Source organism: Pinus tabuliformis, chromosome Q, assembly GCF_031772625.1.
Source record: "Pinus tabuliformis cultivar Carrire ecotype Pingquan chromosome Q, CPIR1, whole genome shotgun sequence".
NCBI classification, from domain to species: domain Eukaryota; kingdom Viridiplantae; phylum Streptophyta; class Pinopsida; order Pinales; family Pinaceae; genus Pinus; species Pinus tabuliformis.
The window spans coordinates 916,453,906-916,476,952 of record NC_142296.1 but is presented as its reverse complement, the minus strand read 5'-3'; the positions used below and the strand labels follow the sequence as shown (position 1 = coordinate 916,476,952).

Genomic DNA, 23,047 nt, shown 5'->3' with positions numbered 1-23,047 from the left:
GCTAGTTGATTAGTGTAGTCATATGCACATGTGTGAGATAGTCATGAATTATAGTAACTTGTGGTTGTATGCATTTCTATTGTTGTTTTATGTTAGATAACTTGATGATTATGTTATATGTTTTTTATTAGTATGTTATAGGGTAGCTTGTTGTTGTTATATGATAGTAAATTGATGATTATGGTTATTACATTAAGATCTTTACATTATATGTATCATACTAATTTAGATTGGCCTATGTAAATGGTTAGGGTTATGACGTTCAGGTATGAGTTAATATGTTGTGATATTATGTCATACTAATCTAGACTGACTGTGCAGATGTGATTATTGATAACTGTTTATAAGTTTATGGTGTAAACATGTTAGCTAGTTATTGTTATGGATATTATGGGCTTATTTATAATTGAGTTAATATGTTGTTAAGTTATATCGTGCTAATCTAGATTGATTGTGCAGACAAAATAGCCTCCCCTGAGATACATCAAGGAATGAGTTTGCTTATGTTGTATACTTGGTGCTTGACTGTTTGATTATGTTGTTTATTTGGTGTCCATTATGTCGTCTACCCGTTGTTTGAATGCTTGATTACTTGAATGATATGAGTATGTGTCTATAAGATTTCTTGCCGAAATGATCTTGTTTTAAGATGATTGTACTAACACATATGTGTTGAGATAGTTGATATGTACTTGAGTGTAGTAGGTGACAATTGTAGCACTATGTCTAATGACTATGAGTTGGCTATGGATTATGACATGATTTTTAGTCTTGGTAAAGGTTGATTTCAAATTGGTAGATATGATGTCTTGATCTTCGGAACGTGAGACTGGCATATGTGAGCAGTTGCAGGGAAACTTCCTCGATATTAGCTTGATATGGTAATAGTTGAATTGTTTATATAACTAATATTTGGGTGATGCGACAGTGCATAGTAAGACTAAATTGTAGTAAGGAAAAGGTAAAAGAAAGGAATTGGGTAACAAATTCCTTTGTCTATGTCCACAATTCCAAATGAATGAGTATTTTGCATACAGGAAGTCTTCTTAACCCTAATTTGTTTGAGTATGAGGATTTGTGTTATATTCATAAATATGTATTTGACAGGTATAAAAGTTGGTTCTAGTTATGGCTAGATTCATCAAAGGATTGGAGTCCCTTGAGAGATGGCGTGGATGTGTTTAGTTGCAAGCAATGTGCTTGGCACAACAAGGTAATGTAACTGATGTATTGTTATGTTTATTTATGCACTCACAATTATGTGTTTATGGCAATATGATGAAGGGGATTGCATGGAAAAGAGATTGCCATGAAATCTTGGAGAAGGATTAGGTTGAGCTTTCCTTTGGAAACACTGGGAACCATGGAGATTGAGTCATGGTGTCTATTTTCAATCTTGTGCTTTTAGTCTTTTGTGATTTGTCGTGCTTGATTACGATTTTGTTTGCATCTTGTGCATGGCCATGCCACTTTGTTTGTGGTCTTGTATTGTTATTGGTTTCTCTTGCTTGATTCTTGCTATTGCCTTTTATGTTTTGAGAGTCTTGGGAATTGGTTGGGAAAAGAGGAAAGTTAGTGGAGCTTGGGGAGAGTTAAATGAAACCTAGCAGGTAATGTAAGACTCGAATGAAGCTCGGTGCATGAGTAAGGGAAGTTGAAGGTAATAATATGACAATCAGTTGGATTGGTTCGGTCCATTGGTGTAAATGGACAGTGGCATTACAATCATGAGAAAGGTAACAGGAAAGGTGAAGTAAATGGATTTGAGGCGTCATATGCCTTGCCTATGTTGGGAACAATTATTCTCAATGTTGTGCATGGTGTGCATAGATAAAGGGAGTTCTCTTAACCTTGACCTTATGCTATCCGGTAATTATGTTATGATCATGATTATGTTAATATTTATATGTATGTATGTGTGTATGTATGTTATTGTCTCACAGGATCATGATTGTTTTATGCTAATGTTTATGTATATGTATGTATGTATCCATGTATCTATGTCATTGTCTGACAGGGTTGTTAGGGATCATTCTTGTGGAGGAATGATTGCTTATGCAGGTGAATGGCATGACGAGGTTCCTGGTCTTATGGGGAATCAAGTGGGGAGAATAGTCATGAAAAATAAATGAGGTCAGTATCATGTGGATATGAATTGATGTTGTATGCTTGTATTTGTTATAGACATTTTTGGGCACTGCAACCCCAATCATAAATGTCCATAAACCAAGGGCTCCTAAGTCCCTAAAAGTGTTGTTCCAACCTCTAAAAGAACAAGGTCAACTGATTACATCTTCTCCCAGAAGTTCTCCATGAAAAACTACTCAGAACTGGACCATCTCACCTGCTCCATGGTCAAAGTGCGCTGCATCCCACCTAAATACACACGGGAGGTGCGATGCATACTGAAAATCCCTTCTATGGGGTGCGATGGGTGAGAGTGGACAAATGGCAGGGTCAATCTACAAGGTGGAGGACCATGGAATCTTCCAGAAACTTCTCCTGTGACACTTGCCTCTCTGCATTCGCCCAGGGATGAGTAAGAGATCATCAATCTCCAAGTGGAATCAAGAACTATCAGAGAGAGGAAACTAATCAAATCTCAAAAGCTGACTCACCCCCCTTGCAAACATCTATATATGGATCCCTCATCCCAGAGATCCGAAGGCTGGAATTTTGTATCTTGTAAGGAAGTGCTGCTAGTTTCTTGGTGTAACATCATAGTGTTGGGTGATCTAAGCTTTGCATGAGGTGAAGAAGGGCTTTCTTGCTGAGAGGATGATGCTGGGTCAGAACAATTGGTTGTAATCCTCTTTGCTATTCTTGATTATTAATAAAGCTATTCAAGTTTTCCTCCACATTCTTGTATGATTGATGATATATGCATTTGTGTGGTCAATATATATCTGGTCCTATATTGTTTGTGATAGTAGATCTATGTTCTTGGATAGTGTTATGCTGCTTTGATTCTATAGGTGCTCTTTGAAGCTGGGTAGACGAGGAAGCGAGTGGCAAAGATCTATCAGAAGAGAGAGGAATCAAGCAAGGAACCAAGTGCAAGACAGAGGTTGATCTCCTTCTTTCCCCTCTTATCTACTTCTCATAAAGGAAAACGAAAGTGGTTTTAGTTGGTTTGTTTCTAAGGTAGCTACCAGCCTTAGTGGGACTAGCATCTCTGCATAGACACTAGATTTCCCGATAACAAAATGCCGACTCCGCTGGGGAGCGAATAGATTGTTTGTTTGTCTATATTTTTTTGCTTTATAAACTTACAGACGGGGCCTGAAGTCAAGCCAGCTAGCCTTCGAACTACATTTGCTATACAAGTGCAAAGTAGATCAATGCTGCTTCAGTCTATCTCCGGGTTTTGTTTATGAATTGAACAATCAATTTACATGCTCTCTAATTGCCCTTGTGGTGGCTCTAGTAACCTCCTTAGATCTACCCCTGTGATTTATTTACTGATTACCACTTGCTTCGCCTAAATCCCTGAACTCAGCTGCAAACTGTGACCCAGAACCCAATTGAAGTCTCATGCCTGGACCATCGCATTGTCTCTTCTTTGGAATCTAGATGCATCGCACTTCCCGAGTGTAGTAGGTGCGCTGCATCTCACTTTCCCTGTGTTACAGGTGCGCTAATCAGACAAGACCTCTTCTGCTCTTAGATTTTGGTTTCTGTGTTCACTCTTTTCAGCTCTATTCAGGAGTTTTGCTGTCTGTAGTTAGTATACCTCTGTCGAAACCCCCTTCCTTGCCATTATTCCGCCTCAATTATGCAAAGAACTGTAAAAGTTTTTATGTATTTTGAGCCATTTTCAGTTCTCTTTTACAAAGAAGTAGCGTAATTGAACTGTCATTTCTTGATTTGAAAGTGTCGCAAGTGTTGTTTTCAGTCATAGAAGAGAATCCGATTGTTCTTGATAGTCGATTACACTGTTACTCTTGTATTTGATTTGAATTAGTAGTTTTTCAAGTGTTGAAAGCAAGTTTTCAATTCCAAATCGCAAAGTGTCGTCATTGTCTTCATTTTGTCTTGAAAAGAAACTTGCTAGTAATGTCGCTTTGAAAAATAATTCAGATTTGCGCTTAGCTTTCTTTTTATCATTCACACATTAAGAAGGCTGAAAACAAATACATGCATGTGCATTTGCATTTAGACTGTTTGTTGGTTTGATTTAGGACAGTGCATATAGTGTGTGCTCTCTACTCTATGTTGAAAGAATATCATCTCTCTTTCCTTAGTAGCTAGGATTTTCATTACAAAAAGAATATTAAACGATTGTTTATCATCTAAGATTGCATTTTAGGAATTGTACATCTACATCACGCGGTGAACCTGAAAGGAAAATTTCTTAAGCAAGATCAACTGTAAAATAAATTTAATGAATCTAAAAACGCTTTGGAACCTAACGCACAACATTTAGAAGTCTAGGCTAGAGACGTATTCCGGCGTCGTAAAGCCTGGTAACTGTTGTTTTCATTGCTGGTTGGGTGATTCCTCCACTTTGAGACGATAAGTGCCAGTACGGACTTGTGCTCCCACGTACCGTCGAGTATATATTGGGAGAACACAATAGGCTTTATCTTTTATCCATAGGAAGCCGTGTCTGCCGCCCTATCGATCGCAATGCACTGAACACAGCATTCGGGAAGATTAACTGCCGTACCGTAAAAAGTATTCTGCAGTTTTGTGATTGGTTTGGTAATCCCTCTGCCTAGATTTCCAGAGCAGTCCCTTTCGTTCCTTTTCAGACTCCTTAAAGGAAAAGGTCCATCTGAGCACTTGTCACTTCAAGCTCATTAAAAATCGAAGGCGGCTAGAGTCATATTTTGTTTTTTCTCGACTCTTAAAAATTGAAAAAACAAGTTGTGTCAAGCGTCTAAAATTTGTTTTAATCGGAATAAACATAACCTTTCCTGCGTTGGTCTTAGGTTGAGAAAAATGGAGCCCACCAACCAAGGATTTCCTCTTGGAGGAAACCCTAGTCCTTTCTCCTCTTGGGGAGATGTTGGTGCACCCCATATGGCCACATTGTCGCTTCCAGGATTGACAATCGGCTTGCCCGTATGGCTCTTCTCAACCTCCATCGTTCAGAACACCGTGATTCCTGAACAATCAAGTCAGCAACTAAACGATACCAAAGTTACCCCCCAACCTTCTACTTTGTCCAGTTCTCCCTCTCCTCCTTCCTCTTCGCTTGATCAAGCTGGTAAAGCCAAAAGTCAAGTAACTGAGAAGAAGAAGGAGAAGAAGAAGAAAGAGAAGAAGAAGGAGCCAAAGGCGAAAAGGGGCGACCAGGCATCATCTAGTAAAAATCCACACACTGCATCGTCCAGGCCTAAATCACCATGTGTCATTTGCAAAGGAGACCACTATCATTGAGATTGTCCTTGCATCCCTCGGATCTTAAGAGACTGGTCTCCTCATTTGCACAATCCGGTGTCATCAACCTCTGATGATCATGTTGAAAATACACCGTCGACTAGTGAAAGTGAAGCCCCTGGACAAAAAGGAAAATGTAAATTTCCTTGTAAACTGTGTGAAGGCGATCACGCCGTCCACCGTTGTCCCTTCTTAGATGAGGCTAAAAGAGTTTTGGACGACCGTCCGGTTTCACCGTTACGACTTCCTCCTAGATATAAAAAGCTCTTGCTGAGTCCGTCACTAGTTGAAAATCCGGCTGACACGCCATTGTGGTCGGTCGAGGCGTCTATCATTGAAGATAAACCATTTGAATCCACACTAGACGAAAGTCAAAAGGTCGAGGCGGTAGTTGACCCGGTCTTGCCTTCAAAGGATCCATCTTCAGATGATACAGTCACCAGAGAGAACAAGAACGACACCGTCCAAATTCTCTTCGTAAGCACAGACTCTGATGAACATGGGGGCAGTCTACCCATTCCTTTACCACAGGAAGGAAGTTCCTCAGAGTCGTATCCGACCATCTATTCGGTCCCACCTCCAAGCAACCTAGTTGTTTCCTTCGATTGGAATCTACTAGGCAGACCCCGCTTATCGGCTAGTGTGCCATTTCAAATCATTGCTCAAATATATAGAATGGTCATGGCCGGTACCATCATAAATGAAGGAGCTTCTGTGAGTATCCTTTCCTCAACTGCTTGGAAAGCGCTTGGTTTGCCGTCGCTTTTGCCTGAAATGAGAAATATAACAGGCTTTGACAAAGGAACCAGTCAACCGTTAGGAATCCTTTCCAATGTGCCGATAACATTGAGAAGGAAAACCGTTCACATGAACGTAATGGTAGTCCAAGGACCCCTGGATTATAATCTACTCCTTGGACGTGACTATATTTATTGCATGGGAGCCATTGTCTCCTCACTCTTTAGAGTAATGTGTTTTCCACATGAAGGAAGAGTGGTCAAGCTCGTAGACCAGCTTTCATTCCCCAGTTCACACATCGCAAATAGTCAAATGCCATCCCTGAATGGTCTTTTCATGCAAGGAATGTCTCATCAATCCCCAGTCCGTCCACCTGATGAGCGCGAGTGATTCATGAGGACATGACTAAAACCCAGGGGGCATGCACCCTGGTCTGTTTCGGTCGGAAAACCTTGGGCATAGGGTAGGTTTCTGCGAAGGATATATGACTGGTTGACACACCCGTCCATTTAGGAAAATGGGGTTAGACTAGAATAAGATACCTCTATTATAAGGTAGGCCTTTCCCGATAAAACAAATGTTTTGTATGCAAATTGAGGGGTAACCTGGAAACTCTACTTCACTATACCTGGGGGCATGCAAACCTTTTGGCATGCAAGCGAAGAGCGACCATTTATTTTTTTAAATTTGTAGGTCCTCTAACCCTTTAAACTCGTAGGATTGGTCGTTTCCTAACTTGCATAAAGAAAGGATGCGGGGCAAAGCTTTGAAAAAATGCCATTTTATATGAGACATCCTTATTATACGACTGGATTGAGCAGTTTTAACGCGGAATTCAAGCTCGTTAAAAAATAAACATAAGCAATGAGCAAATGTTCCCCCAGAGTTTAAGCTCATTAAAAAATGAACCAATTTCCGGTAAATAACCATCGTGAATGTATTATCATCAGCCTTTGAAGCCTTGGTCGTGTTCTCATCATCACCTCCACTCCGTATTGGCCGATCATTCACCTCCATTTGATTGTTTACCCTTTTGAGGAACAGCTACAAAGAGTGATCCTGTTAGCCATCCTTGTGACACTGTCGTGATTGGAAAATTCCAAACCTTACCCGGAATTAGCTGCTACCCGAATTTATCACTCGTTCCTCAAAAAACGAGTCTCCTTTAAGCTCTTTTCAACTGACTCGTAAAATATGAAAAGATTGTCGAGCAATTGGCCTCTCCAGCTCGTTAAAGTGACCGGAAGTGCTATCCCTCCTTTAGATTTTAATCTTTTTGGACTTGAGGGATTATTACACAAAAAGATCGAGCGCTTGTTTTGTTCGGCTCGTTAAAAATACCGAAAATTCATCCCTTTTGTATTGTTTTATACTTTTTCGGACTCAAGGGATTATATGACGAAAAAGGATTATTGGAGTTTTCTTTACGTCCCTTTTTCAGACTCTCTAAAATTGAAAAGGACCGAGTTATCTTTGTCGTTAAACTCGTTAAAACTCAATAGCGACAAACTTGTCCATACAGACAAGAACGAGTTTCACTATCGCTAGGCTCGTTAAAACATAGCGATGGGTTTGCCCGAAGGGAAAATTATAGAACAAGCATATGTTATCCTCCTCAAGCTTGACAAAAATAAAGAGGTACTAGTCAGCAATGACTGGGGAAAAATTGGGAAGAAAACTTGAAGAAACTTTACTCGTAGCAAGTCGCTCTTGAACATGACACTTTCACTCCACATCCGAGTCGGGTTGGGTTGTTCCGTTCACTGGTCATATCACCATGGGTCCATCACACCATCCATATTTGGGGTTAACGCTACCAGTCCATCATGTCAGTGTTGTTGATATGTTCAAGAGAAGTCGCTCAGAGAATTCACCTGTGTCTCATCCACTGCAATACATTTATGCTCCATCCTTTCATGACCGCCACCCTGAACCTTATATCATCAGATCGTTTTCACCTCCATTAAAATCATTTGCTCCGTTTCGTGTCATTGATGTGGGATTCACTAAGGCCCTCCTATGACAGATCGCTTCTTGTCGACATCAGCTCATTATCCAGGAAGTCGATCTAGGAACAACCCTTTCAGTACTTTGAAGCTTGCATGCCTCAATGGCAAGTTTCTCACTTCCGGCGACAGGTTTACATCAATGGCCTTCAACCGAAAGATTTTGCGTGGTGTTCGACGCCAAGTCCCTTATTCACACCACGTGAATTGTACTGTAGTACCTTGAGGGTCATCATCATTATCGGTGATTCCTCTCACACCTGTTAACAGCTTACATCATTGGCTGGTAATCAGGCGATGTCTTTCCATGTTCGACTCCAGAACATCTCTCACATGGATCGACTTGTACTTTGAGTGAAGATCGAACGAGATTGAAGACCCCGGATCTAGTTCCATCCATCTGGGCTGCGATATATATTCAGGAAAATAAAGACATCAAATGTACATCATTACTGCACATATAATCATCCAATCCGAGGGATGATGGCTCTACCAGAATCATCAGTCTGCACTCAGACGATTGTCTGTCTTATGTACATGGAAATGAATTTATAAAGCTGAGCATGGGAATGCCCACCTCGGCTAGATCATGAAAATATTATGAAGATAAGGTATTGTATTGTATCTTATTACAGGTCGCCTTCCAGCTCGAAAAAACTTCAAATCCTCATGATAAAGCATTTCACCCGACACCAACAGATTAACGACCTCATGCTTTAGGGGGAAACTGTTATAGACATTTTTGGGCACTGCAACCCCAATCATAAATGTCCATAAACCAAGGGCTCTTAAGTCCCTAAAAGTGTTGTTCCAACCTCTAAAAGAACAAGGTCAACTGATTACATCTTCTCCCAGAAGTTCTCCATGAAAAACTACTCAGAACTAGTCAAAACTGGACCATCTCACCTGCTCCATGGTCAAAGTGTGCTGCATCCCACCTAAATACACACGGGAGGTGCGATGCATACTGAAAAGCCCTTCTATGGGGTGCGATGGGCGAGAGTGGACAAATGGCAAGGTCAATCTGCAAGGTGGAGGATCATGGAATCTTACAGAAACTTCTCCTGTGACACTTGCCTCTTTGCATTCGCCCAGGGATGAGTAAGAGATCATCAATCTCCAAGTGGAATCAAGAACTATCAGAGAGAGGACACTAATCAAATCTCAAAAGCTGACTCACCCCCCTTGCAAACATCTATATATGGATCCCTCATCCCAGAGATCCGGAGGCTGGAATTTTGTATCTTGTAAGGAAGTGCTGTTGGTTTCTTGGTGTAACATCATAGTGTTGGGTGATCTAAGATTTTCATGAGGTGAAGAAGGGCTTTCTTGCTGAGAGGATGATGCTGGGTCAGAACAATTGGTTGTAATCCTCTTTGCTATTCTTGATTATTAATAAAGCTATTCAAGTTTTCCTCCACATTCTTGTATGATTGATGATATATGCATTTGTGTGGTCAATATATATCTGGTCCTATATTGTTTGTGAAAGTAGATCTATGTTCTTGGATAGTGTTATGCTGCTTTGATTCTATAGGTGCTCTTTGAAGCTGGGTAGACGAGGAAGCGAGTGGCAAAGATCTATCAGAAGAGAGAGGAATCAAGCAAGGAACCAAGCGCAAGACAGAGGTTGGTCTCCTTCTTTCCCCTCTTATCTACTTCTCATAAAGGAAAACGAAAGTGGTTTTAGTTTGTTTGTTTGTTTCTAAGGTAGCTACCAGCCTTAGTGGGACTAGCAGCTCTGCATAGACACTAGATTTCCCGATAACAGTATTATGCCTATGTATCTTATGACAAGTAACTCTGAGGGATACATCAACTTAATGAAAGCAGTGAGATCCACGACATGCCAGGGTAATCATGGATGGTAGAGAGACACCAAAAGTAAGGTTGATTGGTAGAGGCAGTGTGGCTTTGGATGCGCGGTACTACTGTTGTGCATATGTTGTATATGTTTTACATGTCTTTGGATGCGCGGTACTACTGTTGTGCATATGTTGTATATGTTTTACATGTTGCATCTGTGATGTTGTGCGCATGCGGTGTTGTATATATATAGTGTGTGTACATGTTGTTTATGCAATGTTATGTACAAGGTGGTACAAATAGTGTTGTGTGAATATTTCATATGCAGTATTGGGTATGGATGGTGCTATGTACATGTTGGTTATGTGGTGTTGTGTACATATTGTATTGTGCGCATGATGTATATGCGGCAATGCGTACATATGATGCTATGTGCATGTTGGATATGTAGTACTATGTACATGTGGTGTTGTGAGCATGTTGTATATGTGGTGTTATGTACATATGGTGATGTGTGCATGTGGTGTTGTGTACATGTTGTACAAGTGGCGTTGTGTGCAGGTGGTGTTGTGTACATGTCATGCATGTGGCATTGTGTACATGTGGTGCCGTGTACACGTCGTGCATGCGGTATTGTGTACATGTGGTATTTCTTAGAAAATTATATATTACAGAGCAATGGAACACATAAAATATTGCAGAAATATAAACACAGAAAACACATAAAACAAGAGAGACACAGATATATGTGTTTCACCCAATTTTGGCTACGTCCACAGAGAAACAACCATTCCTTCCTTTTATATTATCCAACAAAATGAAGAGATACAACCTACAACAGATCCGTTGTAATTCCCTCTTCTCTCTCACACAATCTCCTCTCTTTTTCTCTTTCAGAATACACGTCTACATAGTCGCAATAGAATTCCCTCATATATAGTGAGGGGTTTCCTTCTAGGGAAAAACCCTAAATTAAACATAACTTCTATTGTCATATTTCTACCTAATGAATGGCCTAGATTGACTATGAAATTGCAACATTTTACAAGGCAATTTTACATCTATTTTTAGCTTCGAGGGCGCTGCCCTCGATCCCTCGCCGGGGGGGTGCTCTAAAGAATCGACGTCGCCCCCCAGCGGCGCGCATAAACGGGCGGTGTTGATGCCCCATTACGAACTTGGGTCCAATGCAGCAATACCTTTGAATAAAGAAGATAATCAGGCTCCACACCCCACAATATTGTTTACACGTTGTACATGTGGTGTAGTGTACATGTGGTGGGATGTACGCATTGTGTAAGTGGTTTCGTGTACACATGATTTTGTGTAGGTGGTGTTGTTTATATGTGGCATTGTGTACATGTTGTACATATGGTATTGGTTTACATGTGGTACTGTGCATGTGTCATACATGTTGTGTTGTGAACATGTGATACTATGTATGTGCAATGTGTAGTCGTGGTATCGTGACATGTGTATTCAATGTGTTGTACTCTGTGTACGTATTTGTGGTGTGTTGTACATTAGGTGTAGATGTATGTATTGTGTTGTGGTGTACACTGGATGTAGGAGTATGTATTTTGTTGTGTTGTACACTAGGTCTAGGTGTATGTGTGGTATGTCAGATGTAGGTACATGTATTGCATGGTGTTGTATGTCGCGTGTGGTTGTATGTGTCTGATGCCCTATGTGTATGTGCACATGGTTGAGGAGAAGGAACTGGGTGCTTGTCGGGTGTGGCAATTGATCTGGTGTGCGTACAGAATAAGGACAAAGGTAGAAGCTAAGGATTGATTAAAGGATAAGTATCAGTAATTTATTCCAGTTTTATTGTGCATGTGATTTATGATTATGGTCTATGGTGATTACATGTGATCTATGATTTTTGTTTATGATGGTTACATGTGATTTATGATGTTGATCTATGATAGTTGTGTTTTGAGCTAACCTAATGAGATATGTTTACACATGATGATTTGGTCAAAGATTCTAGTTTGACTTGTTGTGATAGGAAGCGAACAAAATTGCAAGTGTACCTTGTTGACAGGCTGCCAATGAGGTATGATGTGAATTTATTTCAATTTATTTTGAATCTAATGGAACTTATGTGCTTGGTACAGGAAGCATGAACATTCCCAATTGGGTGGTTGAAAATTGTCTATAAGAATTAGCAGCATCATTGAAAGGAATTGGAAATACTGAAGTATGTTGGTAAAGCACTTCAGGAGCAGGGCCATTGTGGGACTGGTACCCAATAATGTCCATTGATTTCCATGAGCATGCTATGACTAGTATGATGGTTTGAGGAAAGGATATGCCTTGGTTTTTGGACCTTCTTATGAGAGGAAACCTTGACAAGTGATGGACTACCCGGGATGGGGGTGCCAGCAGAACTTGGAAGGTGTGTGACTACACAAAAGAGGGTGATCGAATTGCTTGAGGGACAAGGGAAGTTCAGGGATATATATGTTTCGGTCATTAGAATTTCCAGATGAAATCAAATGCACATTGGGAGTGTTCCCTAGAACAATGAGTCGGTAATTGTTCGCTAAGAGGACAAGTGGCGCAGGATTATAGCATTGGACATTGGATGCATATTTGACCTTGTAGTGGATTCTAGACTTCTTAGGAAGGAAGTGAATCTTGGTATTACTTTGAGGGTGGAGGTGTGAGCCTCTGGATTCCCTTGTTGCATATGCAAGCATCGTATCCTTTTATTTGTTTGTTGAGCAAATGTGCATGTTTATATGTGTGTATTATTGTAAATATTGTATCGAACTGAATTTATAAATCTCCATAGACAGTATGGTTATTTGTTGGATGAAGCAAATGTGTATGTGTGTATATGTGATTATTATTGTAAATATCGTAATGAGTTGTGTTATAAAGCTACAGTAAATGATATGTTTGTCATATTTTAGCAGATGGTCATTGTAAATACTGCAACGAGCTAAGTTATAAAGATCCATGGGAAGTATGTTCGATTACAGTGGTCTTGTTGGTTATAGGTATCATTGAACACTGAGGATGGTGTTCCCTAAGGGGGACAATTCTGTAACAGCCTTGGTTAAAAATTCATGTAAAAATATACATAAGGCCACGGTCATGGGACACGTATTCCAAGTTGAATGTTGGGAAAAACATCCTAGTGGGTGTTCATTTCAATTATTATGGCTAAGGAAATTGGAAAATGCAATGACAAAGGCTTTGGAAAGGCATGAGGCATTTATTGGCATTTTATTTATGAAAATGAATGAAATAAGGAGAAAAGGAAGGTGAAGGGTCACAGATTGCATGTGAGGAGGAAATTGAAGGAAAATAATGGAAAATGAAGAAAATAGAGGCCTCATTGATAAAAAGGTGTCTGATGATCAGTGGGCAGGCTTGGTCAGTGTAAGCTTTAGACATGTTTTTGGTGGATCTCTCTTCTATTCTCTCTCTCTCACATACTCTTGGACACTTAGCATTTCTTGGAGCACTCTTAGAAGAGTAGGAAAGCACAAGAGGACATCAGGATTAGCAGCTAAAGCGGGTTTTTTCTTGCAGGTACCAAGTTGCATGTATGATTTCCTCACTAGTTTTGGCATGCATGGCATATGCATGCGGTTTATTGGTCATGATTTTCCTTTGGCATGGAGTATTGCCTGGATTGATAGTGGATTTGCCTAGCCTTTCCATTTGCTAGATAGCCATGGTGTTGTGGGTTTATTTCTTTGTTTTTTTGGTTGGTTCTCATGTTTCCTTTAGCTTGGGTTGAGTTAATAGTTATTGGATCCTTGGTTGGACAAACGCTATGAAGCCCTGTAACAACTTGGGTTGAGTTATTATTCATGGAGACTTGGTTGGACAAACGCTCTGGAGTCCTTGGTGTGATGAGTTACTAGTCCTAGAGCCTTGGTTGGATAAACAGTCTTGAGCCTAACAATAATTGTGGGTTGAGTTACTTGTCTTGGAGCCTTTGTTGGAACAAATGCTCTGGAGCCCTAGAAGGCTTGGGTAGAGACCAATTTGGTGATGGTTTTGTGATGTCCAACCGTGAGGTGGAATCATTGTTTGATGGGTTGAGGTGGTTGGCCTTTGGAAGCCTTAGATGGTTTTGGATTGATGTGTTTTGTGAGATCCCACATTCATGCTTGGAATATGGCACGGGGGTGATTGGCTGAAGAGAGATCTGGCTAAGCCAATCTACGATCGAGTGGAACGTCGTAGTCCCATACCGGGTTGGATTTTGCATCATTAATATGAGGTTATTTTCTCCTTGTTATTTCATGAGTATTGTATTGGTTTATATGTGGATTTTATGGCTAATGTATCCTTGATATTTTTGGTGTTATTATGATGGTTATAAGCATGTATCATGATAGTGATGATGTATGGATTTCCTCATGTTTTGATTTGTAAATGAATGAACAATGTATCTATGGCCTAATAGATGATAATGCAGTTAATGATATAAGGGAACAATGCTTCTTAGCGATTCTCAGATGAGTATGAGACCCCTATACTCAGATATGTTGTTTAAACCTGTAGATTACATAATTGTGACATGTTTGATGAAATGTCTATCATGGCTAGTAGGGGTCCAGTCAAGCCCTTGTTCAAGTAATTTCATTTGTATCATCATTCCCTTGTTATCTTTCTGTTTTGAAGGTGTAATTTAATTCTGGGTAGTGACTTGGGCTCTGGGCCTAAAAAAGTGGCTCAAATCCCGGGGACGTAGGTACAACACTGAAAAATAGTCGTTGAATGTTGGCATACCATGTTGTGGGCCCATATCATGGGAGTGTCTGGGGGTTAATTGGTCTAAGAACTTAGTGGGACTCAGGGGCTGGTTACCTGAGTGCTTGGGATGGTTTCTGAGGGTCTTGTTGTTGTTGTGGAAGGTTTGTATGGTGTTTTTTCGTCGGTTCCACTTCCTTAACATAACTTAGGAGGTCGAATCATATCATAGTAACTTCTCATCACATGTTTACCCCGATTGGCCGGTTACTTGGGTAGATGTGGGAGGAGGGCATTACAACTTGGCCTTTGAGTCGGATTACCAAGGGTGGAGTGAAAGAAAAAATTTCTTGGTCTAAGTCCCAACATAAAGCATTCATTGAGTTGAAGCATCACCTCTGTTCTACATCGGTACTCACATTTCAATACCTGTAGCAACCATTTGAAATTGAGACATAAGCTTATGACTATGCTATTGGTGCAGTGCTCACCCGTCACGGGCATCCAGTGGCCTATCATAGTGAGACACTTTCCGACACAATTCCGAAGCACCCAACCTATGATAAAGATATGTATTCCATCGTGCAGGCTTGCTGGAAATGGAAGAATGACATTTTGGGGAAGGAGATGGTCATCCACATCGATCAACGACCTCTTCAGTTTATGCAGACACAAGGAAAGTTGCAGAACGATCACCATTAGAAGTGGTCTACATAACTATAACAATTCCACTTGAACATTAAATACAAAAATGGTAGCACCAATCATGTTGCAGACTTTCTCAGTCAACCCCCAGTTACAACACTAACTACTGTTCTCAGCTCTTGTGGCCACAAGACCTCTGGATGGTTGCAACTATACAAAGATGATCCAGAGTTCGCCTCCACATACCAGATGCTAGTAGATGGCAAGCAAGTTCCTTATTTCCACCTTCAAGACACATTATTATGCTACCTAGGCCACCTTTGTGTTCCTTCAAGCGGGTGTGCCAAGATGATTTGGGAGGCACACTACAGTCGGGTCATAGGACACTTTGGTGTGGAGAAAACTATGGTCGTAATACAAAAGTACTTTTATTGGCCAAAAATTTTAACTATAGGAAATTTGTTCACATTGAAATATTTTTATTAATAATATTTTGTAAAATGTTATATATCAACTTTATATTAGACATTGAAGGAATTACAAAGCTTCCTCATATCTTGAATTAGAAAACACATATTAATGGAATAAGATGGCTCTCACTCTTTCTTTCTTTCATTTGATGTCAAAATCAATCTTTTTTTTTTTTCTTTTTTCTTTTTTCTTTTTTCGTTCTATGTGGTTCATGGACCTCTTTTTTCTTTTTCTTTTCTTTTATTTTTTTGTTCTATGTGGTTCATGGACCTTAAAGATCCTCAAAGATCGACGACCACTACATCCATGGAATATGGACCTCTTTTTTCTTTTTCTTTTCTTTTATTTTTTGTTCTATGTGGTTCATGGACCTCAAAGATCCTCAAAGGTTGACGACCACTACATCCATGGAATATTTGTGCCAGACTATATCCATCCAAAGGGATCACTTTCCCACATCCATGGAATATGGACCTCTTTTTTCTTTTTCTTTTCTTTTATTTTTTTGTTCTATGTGGTTCATGGACCTCAAAGATCGAAGACCACTACATCCATGGAATATTTGTGCCAGACATATCCATCCAAAGGGATCACTTTCCCACATCCATGGAATATGGACCTCTTTTTTCTTTTCCTTTTCTTTTATTTTTTTGTTCTATGTGGTTCATGGACCTCAAAGATCGACGACCACTACATCCATGAAATATTTGTGCCAGACATATCCATCCAAAGGGATCACTTTCTCCAGGCTCAACCATAGAGGTTGACCCCGAGAGTCTCTAGAGAATAGAACCCATGACCTCTCAATAACAAAGGTGCTTTAACCAGGGGGACTTGACCAATTGAGTTAACGCGCACTAAGATGTTAAAATCTTTTGCTTAGCATGCATATTAAAATAATTGATATATACTCAATGGAAAATGAAAATATAGAAAATATTCAATTTAAAGCATTTTATTTTTCTTTATATAAAATTGATATAAAATTATGTTATTTAATATGTACATTGAAATACTTTATTTATGGCTCAAACAATTTTTTTATTAATAATTTTATATTTATATTTTTAAATATTACATTTTAACTAAACATAGAATGAATCACATAATGTAATATCAATAATATTGTTTTTACATGCCATTTGTTAACTCCAAATTAAGTAGAAAAGGAATTACATAACTCCCTCATCCTAAAAAAATAAATTGTTATTATTTTTTTTTTGTAAGCTTGGTAGTACCTTTCCATTAATGTTCAAAACTATAGTAGGTTACATCCATATGTATGAGAGTTAGGTGGCCTCAACCTTCCTAGAGGGAAACCAAGTCTGTTGGCCACCTAACTGCAAAACATGCCATCAAAAAAAGAAAAATAATAAGTCTAACCATCCACGCTATGTATGTATGAGAATCTTTGTTCTTCTTATTTTCTAAATATCTATAAACAAAACTACTAATAAGCCTAGAAATTTGAAACTTTTTCATGCAAAAACTATAAGCAAAGATGCACTGTCACTACTCATCATTAGCTTGAATCCACCATTGCAGGGTCTTTCACAGTGGAACTTGGTAGCTCTGAGTGGCGTATATAGGGGATATGTTGCTCTATTTGGCTAAGCTGACCATTCTGTTGCTACAATTGAAAATGTATTTTTTTTTTTAAATTCTTTGGTGTAATTTGGGGGTCCATGGGAGGCCAAATGCATATTAGGAGGAAATTGCTCTAAAGATTTAGTCAGAATGCTCTTCATCAACCAAAACAAATGGACTATCGACGTGTATTGAGATAATCTGCCACGAGTGTGGCCTAGGTCTGGGATCATGGCTTGCCAATCATCTAAATCAAGTTCAAAATCCTCTTCAGTCTGTCAAATCTCTGCCTCCCAATCTGCAATAAGTTGCTTAACCGGATTGGAGCTACTAGAGTGATATGCTTGAGTCGTTTCCTGAATTATATGAGAGGTTGGCTTGCGTCCCCAACCTGGCCCCCTGGAAGGACTAGGTTGTCTAGTATAAGAAGGGGAGGCCTTCCTCTACTTCCCACGACCACGACCACCACGACCATTCTTACCTTTACCAGCAGCCCGAACCATGATTCTTCTTCTATCGAACAGATGTTGACTTGTGTCTAACTCTGGAGGTTGACCCAAACAAGGTCGCAACTGACAAGGGTCACTCCGACCCTGCAAACCTGTTAAAGAAATTTCAAATGAAACTAACCAAGTTAGGAATCCACTCCGAATCTTATTGTCAACCCACTGTCAACACAGTTTAATGGTTCCATTTCTACCATTTTTCCACCATTGCCCACTAATGGGCCTGGATTGATTAACAACATCACCCACATTCAAGACCCCTGAATTATCCAAGTGCATCTCTAATTTGTCGATTCAGCCAACAAAATGTTACATAGAGAAAAGAAGAGGAATTTGGGCCAACATATAGCCCAAGCCCGCGACCCACAAAACCCCTTACATCGAGACCCAGTGTAATGAACCTAGGTTGCAGAAACCAAGCCTGCTTGCCCATAAGCAAGCCCATGGTGACAGGAGTTAAGCCAAGAGCAGCCTCGTGACCTGGACTATCCCATAACTAGACAAGAGTGCCAAACCCGACATATCCTATCCAACAGGTATGGACTTGCCCTAAAATGATCCTATAGGGCTCTCCTAACCTCGACCCTATAGCAAAAAAGGTCGCGGTGGAGGCTACAAACAACCAAGGCTCAAATTTGAGCTCGCCCAAAGCTTGAATACCTTGGAAGCAAACAAAATTTACCACAGACCCAAACCCTTACCATTTCACTTTTACCCTGAGTAGGGAGTACCACAACATACAAAATAGTCTACCAACCAAACTCAGCAGGAACCCATGCGAGACAACCAAATCCCATACACCATAGACACCAGGACATACAAAACTAAAGACTCAACCCAAACTAGAAACCATTCGAGGTTGTGCTCCAGGAAGTTCCATTTCCAATCCCACCAAACCACAGAACCAAGCAACTCATAGTTCGGAGGGAAAATATACTTATCCATACATGAAGGGGAAGCTAAATTAAGGGTGGAAACATACCAGTGACCACTTCCAAGACTTGAAGTAGATGAGACCACGAGCTGCCCATAACGACCAGCTCAGACCAATTCCACAGAAGCCTAAGAGCGCATACAAACTTACCCAGCAAACCAGAGGGAAACCTTGCCTTAATGTTTGTCATAATAACTCTGCCACCCTCAAGAATGGCCATTCAACTATGCATGCTCACCGCCACCTCTCCACGTGCAACATGCATGTGAAAGGTGGCCAGAAAAATATGGTAGATACACATTAAACAGTGGGCCAGGACAAGCCCAATGGGGCCAACTCACACCCCGATTGGAGGTATTTATTATTATTATTACTACTACTACTACTACTTTGAATTATTTTATCTATTTATATACATTTTTGTGCTTAGAGGTGCTCTCCAACCCAATATGGAAGAGATGTTGTAATGTCCCATCATTCAACATTTTGACTTGGTCATAAAAATAAAAATAAATTAAAAAATAAAATAAGATAAAATAATAAAATTAATAATTAAACATTATCGAACTCTAATTTCATAACACATGGTTTTTCCTATGGTATTCTTAACCCATGTTTTTTCCCATGATATTTTTTTGGTCCTCAACACTGGATATACTTGTCCTTATCCTTATGGCAATACACTTCCTAGGAGGACTAAGAAGAAACACCAAACTAAATACAAGCAACATTTCCAATATATTCATGTTTCTTTAGGTACTTTAACTCTGAGACCATTCTTTTTTCTACTTGCACATGTATAGAGGCATCAACATTTCATTCAAGGTGCAAACCCATGAGATTACATTCCTCTTCCATCGAAAACTATGCATATCCATTTTAGAATCACGATAAAAAAACCCTCAGAAGAAGTCATAGCTTATGCTGAATTTAATTGTTTTATTTTTATCTTTTTTTAATTTTGTAATATTATTCAAAATTAAATTTATAATAATTTGTAAAGTTACCATTTTGTATAATTTAAATTGTATTTTTTGTTTGTTTGTCAAGTTGTCTCTGCCTTCCAGAGATGACAGTAGGCTTAACTTATGGCTTGAAAAACACAACCTAGAGGCATTACACCTTACTTGGGCCACACGAGCTCTTAACATGATTGGATTTTTGCTTCACATCACAGAGTGACTTAATGATACACCCCATTTCTGTCTATTCTACTCTCCATGGGCATAATTTAAATTGTATTTTTAGATGTAATATTTAAAAAAAAAAACCATTAAATTTACAATAAATTCTTAATTTTTTGCAATATTTCAAGTGACATTGATTGAAAAATATATTTAAAAGAGGAAGTCACCACTATAAAGAAAGCTTTATTGTTAGATAAATTCAAAAAATTGACATGACACTCCAACCTATTTTTAAGGAAATTGAGATAATTTAAATGCTTTATTTATATTTAAAGTATTCATGAAATTTTAAATAAATGAGGTATACTTTTCATTTTCTTATATGGACTTCACCAAAATTTGGAGATATGCGTAGCCCATTTTTTTAAACAAATTTTTCTATATTGGAGAGAAGTGGGAATATTTGTAATCTGTTTTATTTTCTTTTATAGTTTTTACTAGATCTTGAAGAAGTGGAAACATATTGGGTAGAGGTTTTACATAGTTTAGTGAAGAAGTGGAATGGTGGAGTTATCTTTAAGAGCTATTTTATGGATTTTTTTAGAGTGATTGTGATGAATTTAGACATTTTATTTTTTAAATATTATAATATTATTCAAATTTCAATTCCAAATAATTTGTAAAATTATCATATTTTATAATTTAAATTGTATTTTTATTTTATTTTTTCAAAAATTAGAGATATGCGTTAAACAAATTTTTCTTTATTGGAGAGAAATGGGAATATTTGTAATCTGTTTTATTTTCTTTTATAGTTTTTACTAGATCTTAAAGAAGTGGAAACATATTGGGTAGAGGTTTTACATAGTTCAGTGAAGAAGTGGAATTGTAGAGTTATCTTTAAGAGTCATTTTATGGATTTTTTTTTAAAGTGATTGTGATGAATTTAGACATTCTATTTTTTAAATTTTTATAATATTATTCAAATTCAAATTCATAATAATTTGTAAAATTATCATATTTTATAATTTAAATTGTATTTTTCTTTTTAAAAAAACAATTAATTTTTTTTTATTAAAAAGATAAGTTAGATTTTGGGCAAAAACCTTTTACATATTTCATCTAATTCCATGATAATTCTGCCTTCAGAAATCTGAAACTCACATTTTTTCGTTTACAATACTAAAGAGATACCTATTATATTTTCTGCAAAAGACTCCTTGGAACAAACAAAACTTACATAACATCAGTGTGATTAAAACAAAAAGATTCAAGTAAGAGATGACTAGCCCGTCGTTCCAGACTCTTTTCCATACATTTTTCATTAATTAATGATGTCGCTCGAACCTGGAACCTGCACATAAGTCTCTTCCATCTTTATCAATTTGCAATTCATGACAACCAACTCAATTCGAATTTCACTTTGAAGACTTTCCATTTTTGCATCAATTCCAGTTTGGTGTTGATAAGTGCTTAAAAGGATTTATGTGCCTTCTCCTTTGCCTTGTTTCATTGGTTTGAAAGCACCCAGAAGGCCTGCCATGGCTTCTAGAATCTTGTCCAGGAGAAAATTCACGTCCACCTGCTCAGTATCATGGGAAGAAGAACCAATATTCTCCATGAGGAGACTGCACCTGAATGAAACTTGACTCCAACGTGAAGGTATTCGTCTCAATGCACATAAATTAGTTCTAATCACCAAGTCTATTTTGACACTACACCCTCCCTTGTTCGTTATCCTCAGAATAGTTGAATAAGGCTTGCTTATCATTATATAGACCTTAAGAAGCCTGGGGCCAAGCTTGTCATTTCGCCCTTAAACGATGTACATTCTCCTTGTATTTATTAATTGCATGACTGAATCACCCGACCTCGAATTGCTTCAAAATGCTTGCAAAGAGTGTGAATAGATATCGAGAGATGGAAGAACTAACAACGACCTAAGGTGAAATGAATGAATGAGGTCGCAGAGCGTATGCTCTCAGGCATTTAAAAATCCATAATTTGATGTTGTTCAAGAGGATATATGAACACCTGTGTGCTTGGTAAATTAAGAGCATGTGCCATCTGTAACCATTTAAATTTATAATAAATTGTTATTTTTTTTTCAAACATTTCAAATGAGTTGGTTGAAAAATATATGTAAAATTAATTATCTTTATTGAGTTTTTGAATATATGTAAAATTAATTATCTTTATTGAGTTTTTGAATAGAGAAATAAAATATTAAAAAGTTCTCATTAATTTTTTATTTTATTTTTAAAAAAATTAATATAACATATATAATTTTAATGAACATTAATTAATATCATTATACTTTAATATGGTCATAAATGGTTGTACAGATTGGTAATCTCATTTAAAGGAAATAATGATTATTATATTTTTCTATGTTTATGTTCAGTTTGTTATGCCATCTCACTTCATTCCATTTTGTTGGTTTATCTGGTAAAATAGATATAAATTTAAACCTCTAGAGTTTTGTAGTTATCATCGTTTTATTAAATCTGGGTTATTGTTGCAATTTGTCGTGCACAAAAAAATGTTGCTTCAAACAATTGAAACTCATGTTTATTATATTTTTCTATGTTCAGTTTGTTATGCCATCTCACTTCATTCCGTTTTGTTGGTTTATTTAGTAAAATAGATATAAATTTAAACCTCTAGAGTTTTGTAGTTATCATCGTTTTATTAAATCTGGGTTATTGTTGCAACTTGTCGTGCACAACAAAAAAATCTTGCTTCAAACAATTGAAACTAATGTTTATAGTCCTCTTATTTTTTTCATAGTCTAGATCCATCTTAATTTCTGATTTACCAAGTGTAAATATAGGTCAAATCTCTTTTCATTTTAAAAAAATCCCTTACGCTTGGTAGATCCAAAGCAAAGATGGATCTAAAATGGTGTATAATTATGGTAAAAATTGAAAATTTTATTTATGATCGACATTGATTTTTTTTGTTAGTACTATTTTTTAATTGTGAAGCTGAGATGCTTATGGAGGAGATGTTATAAGATTATGTAATATTATAAAAAAATAGAACAAAAAAAATAAAATTTAATAATTATAATTATTAATAAGAACATTTTTACTCCAAATTATGTAAAAATAAAATAAAATA

The 23,047-nt window shown here is 38.0% G+C and overlaps 1 pseudogene; it reads right to left on the bottom strand.

Moving 5' to 3' along the window:
• The window catches only part of LOC149222446 (uncharacterized), a 39,075-nt pseudogene extending 20,058 nt beyond the window's left edge, over positions 1-19,017 (bottom strand).
• Positions 19,018-23,047: the final 4,030 nt, after the last annotated feature.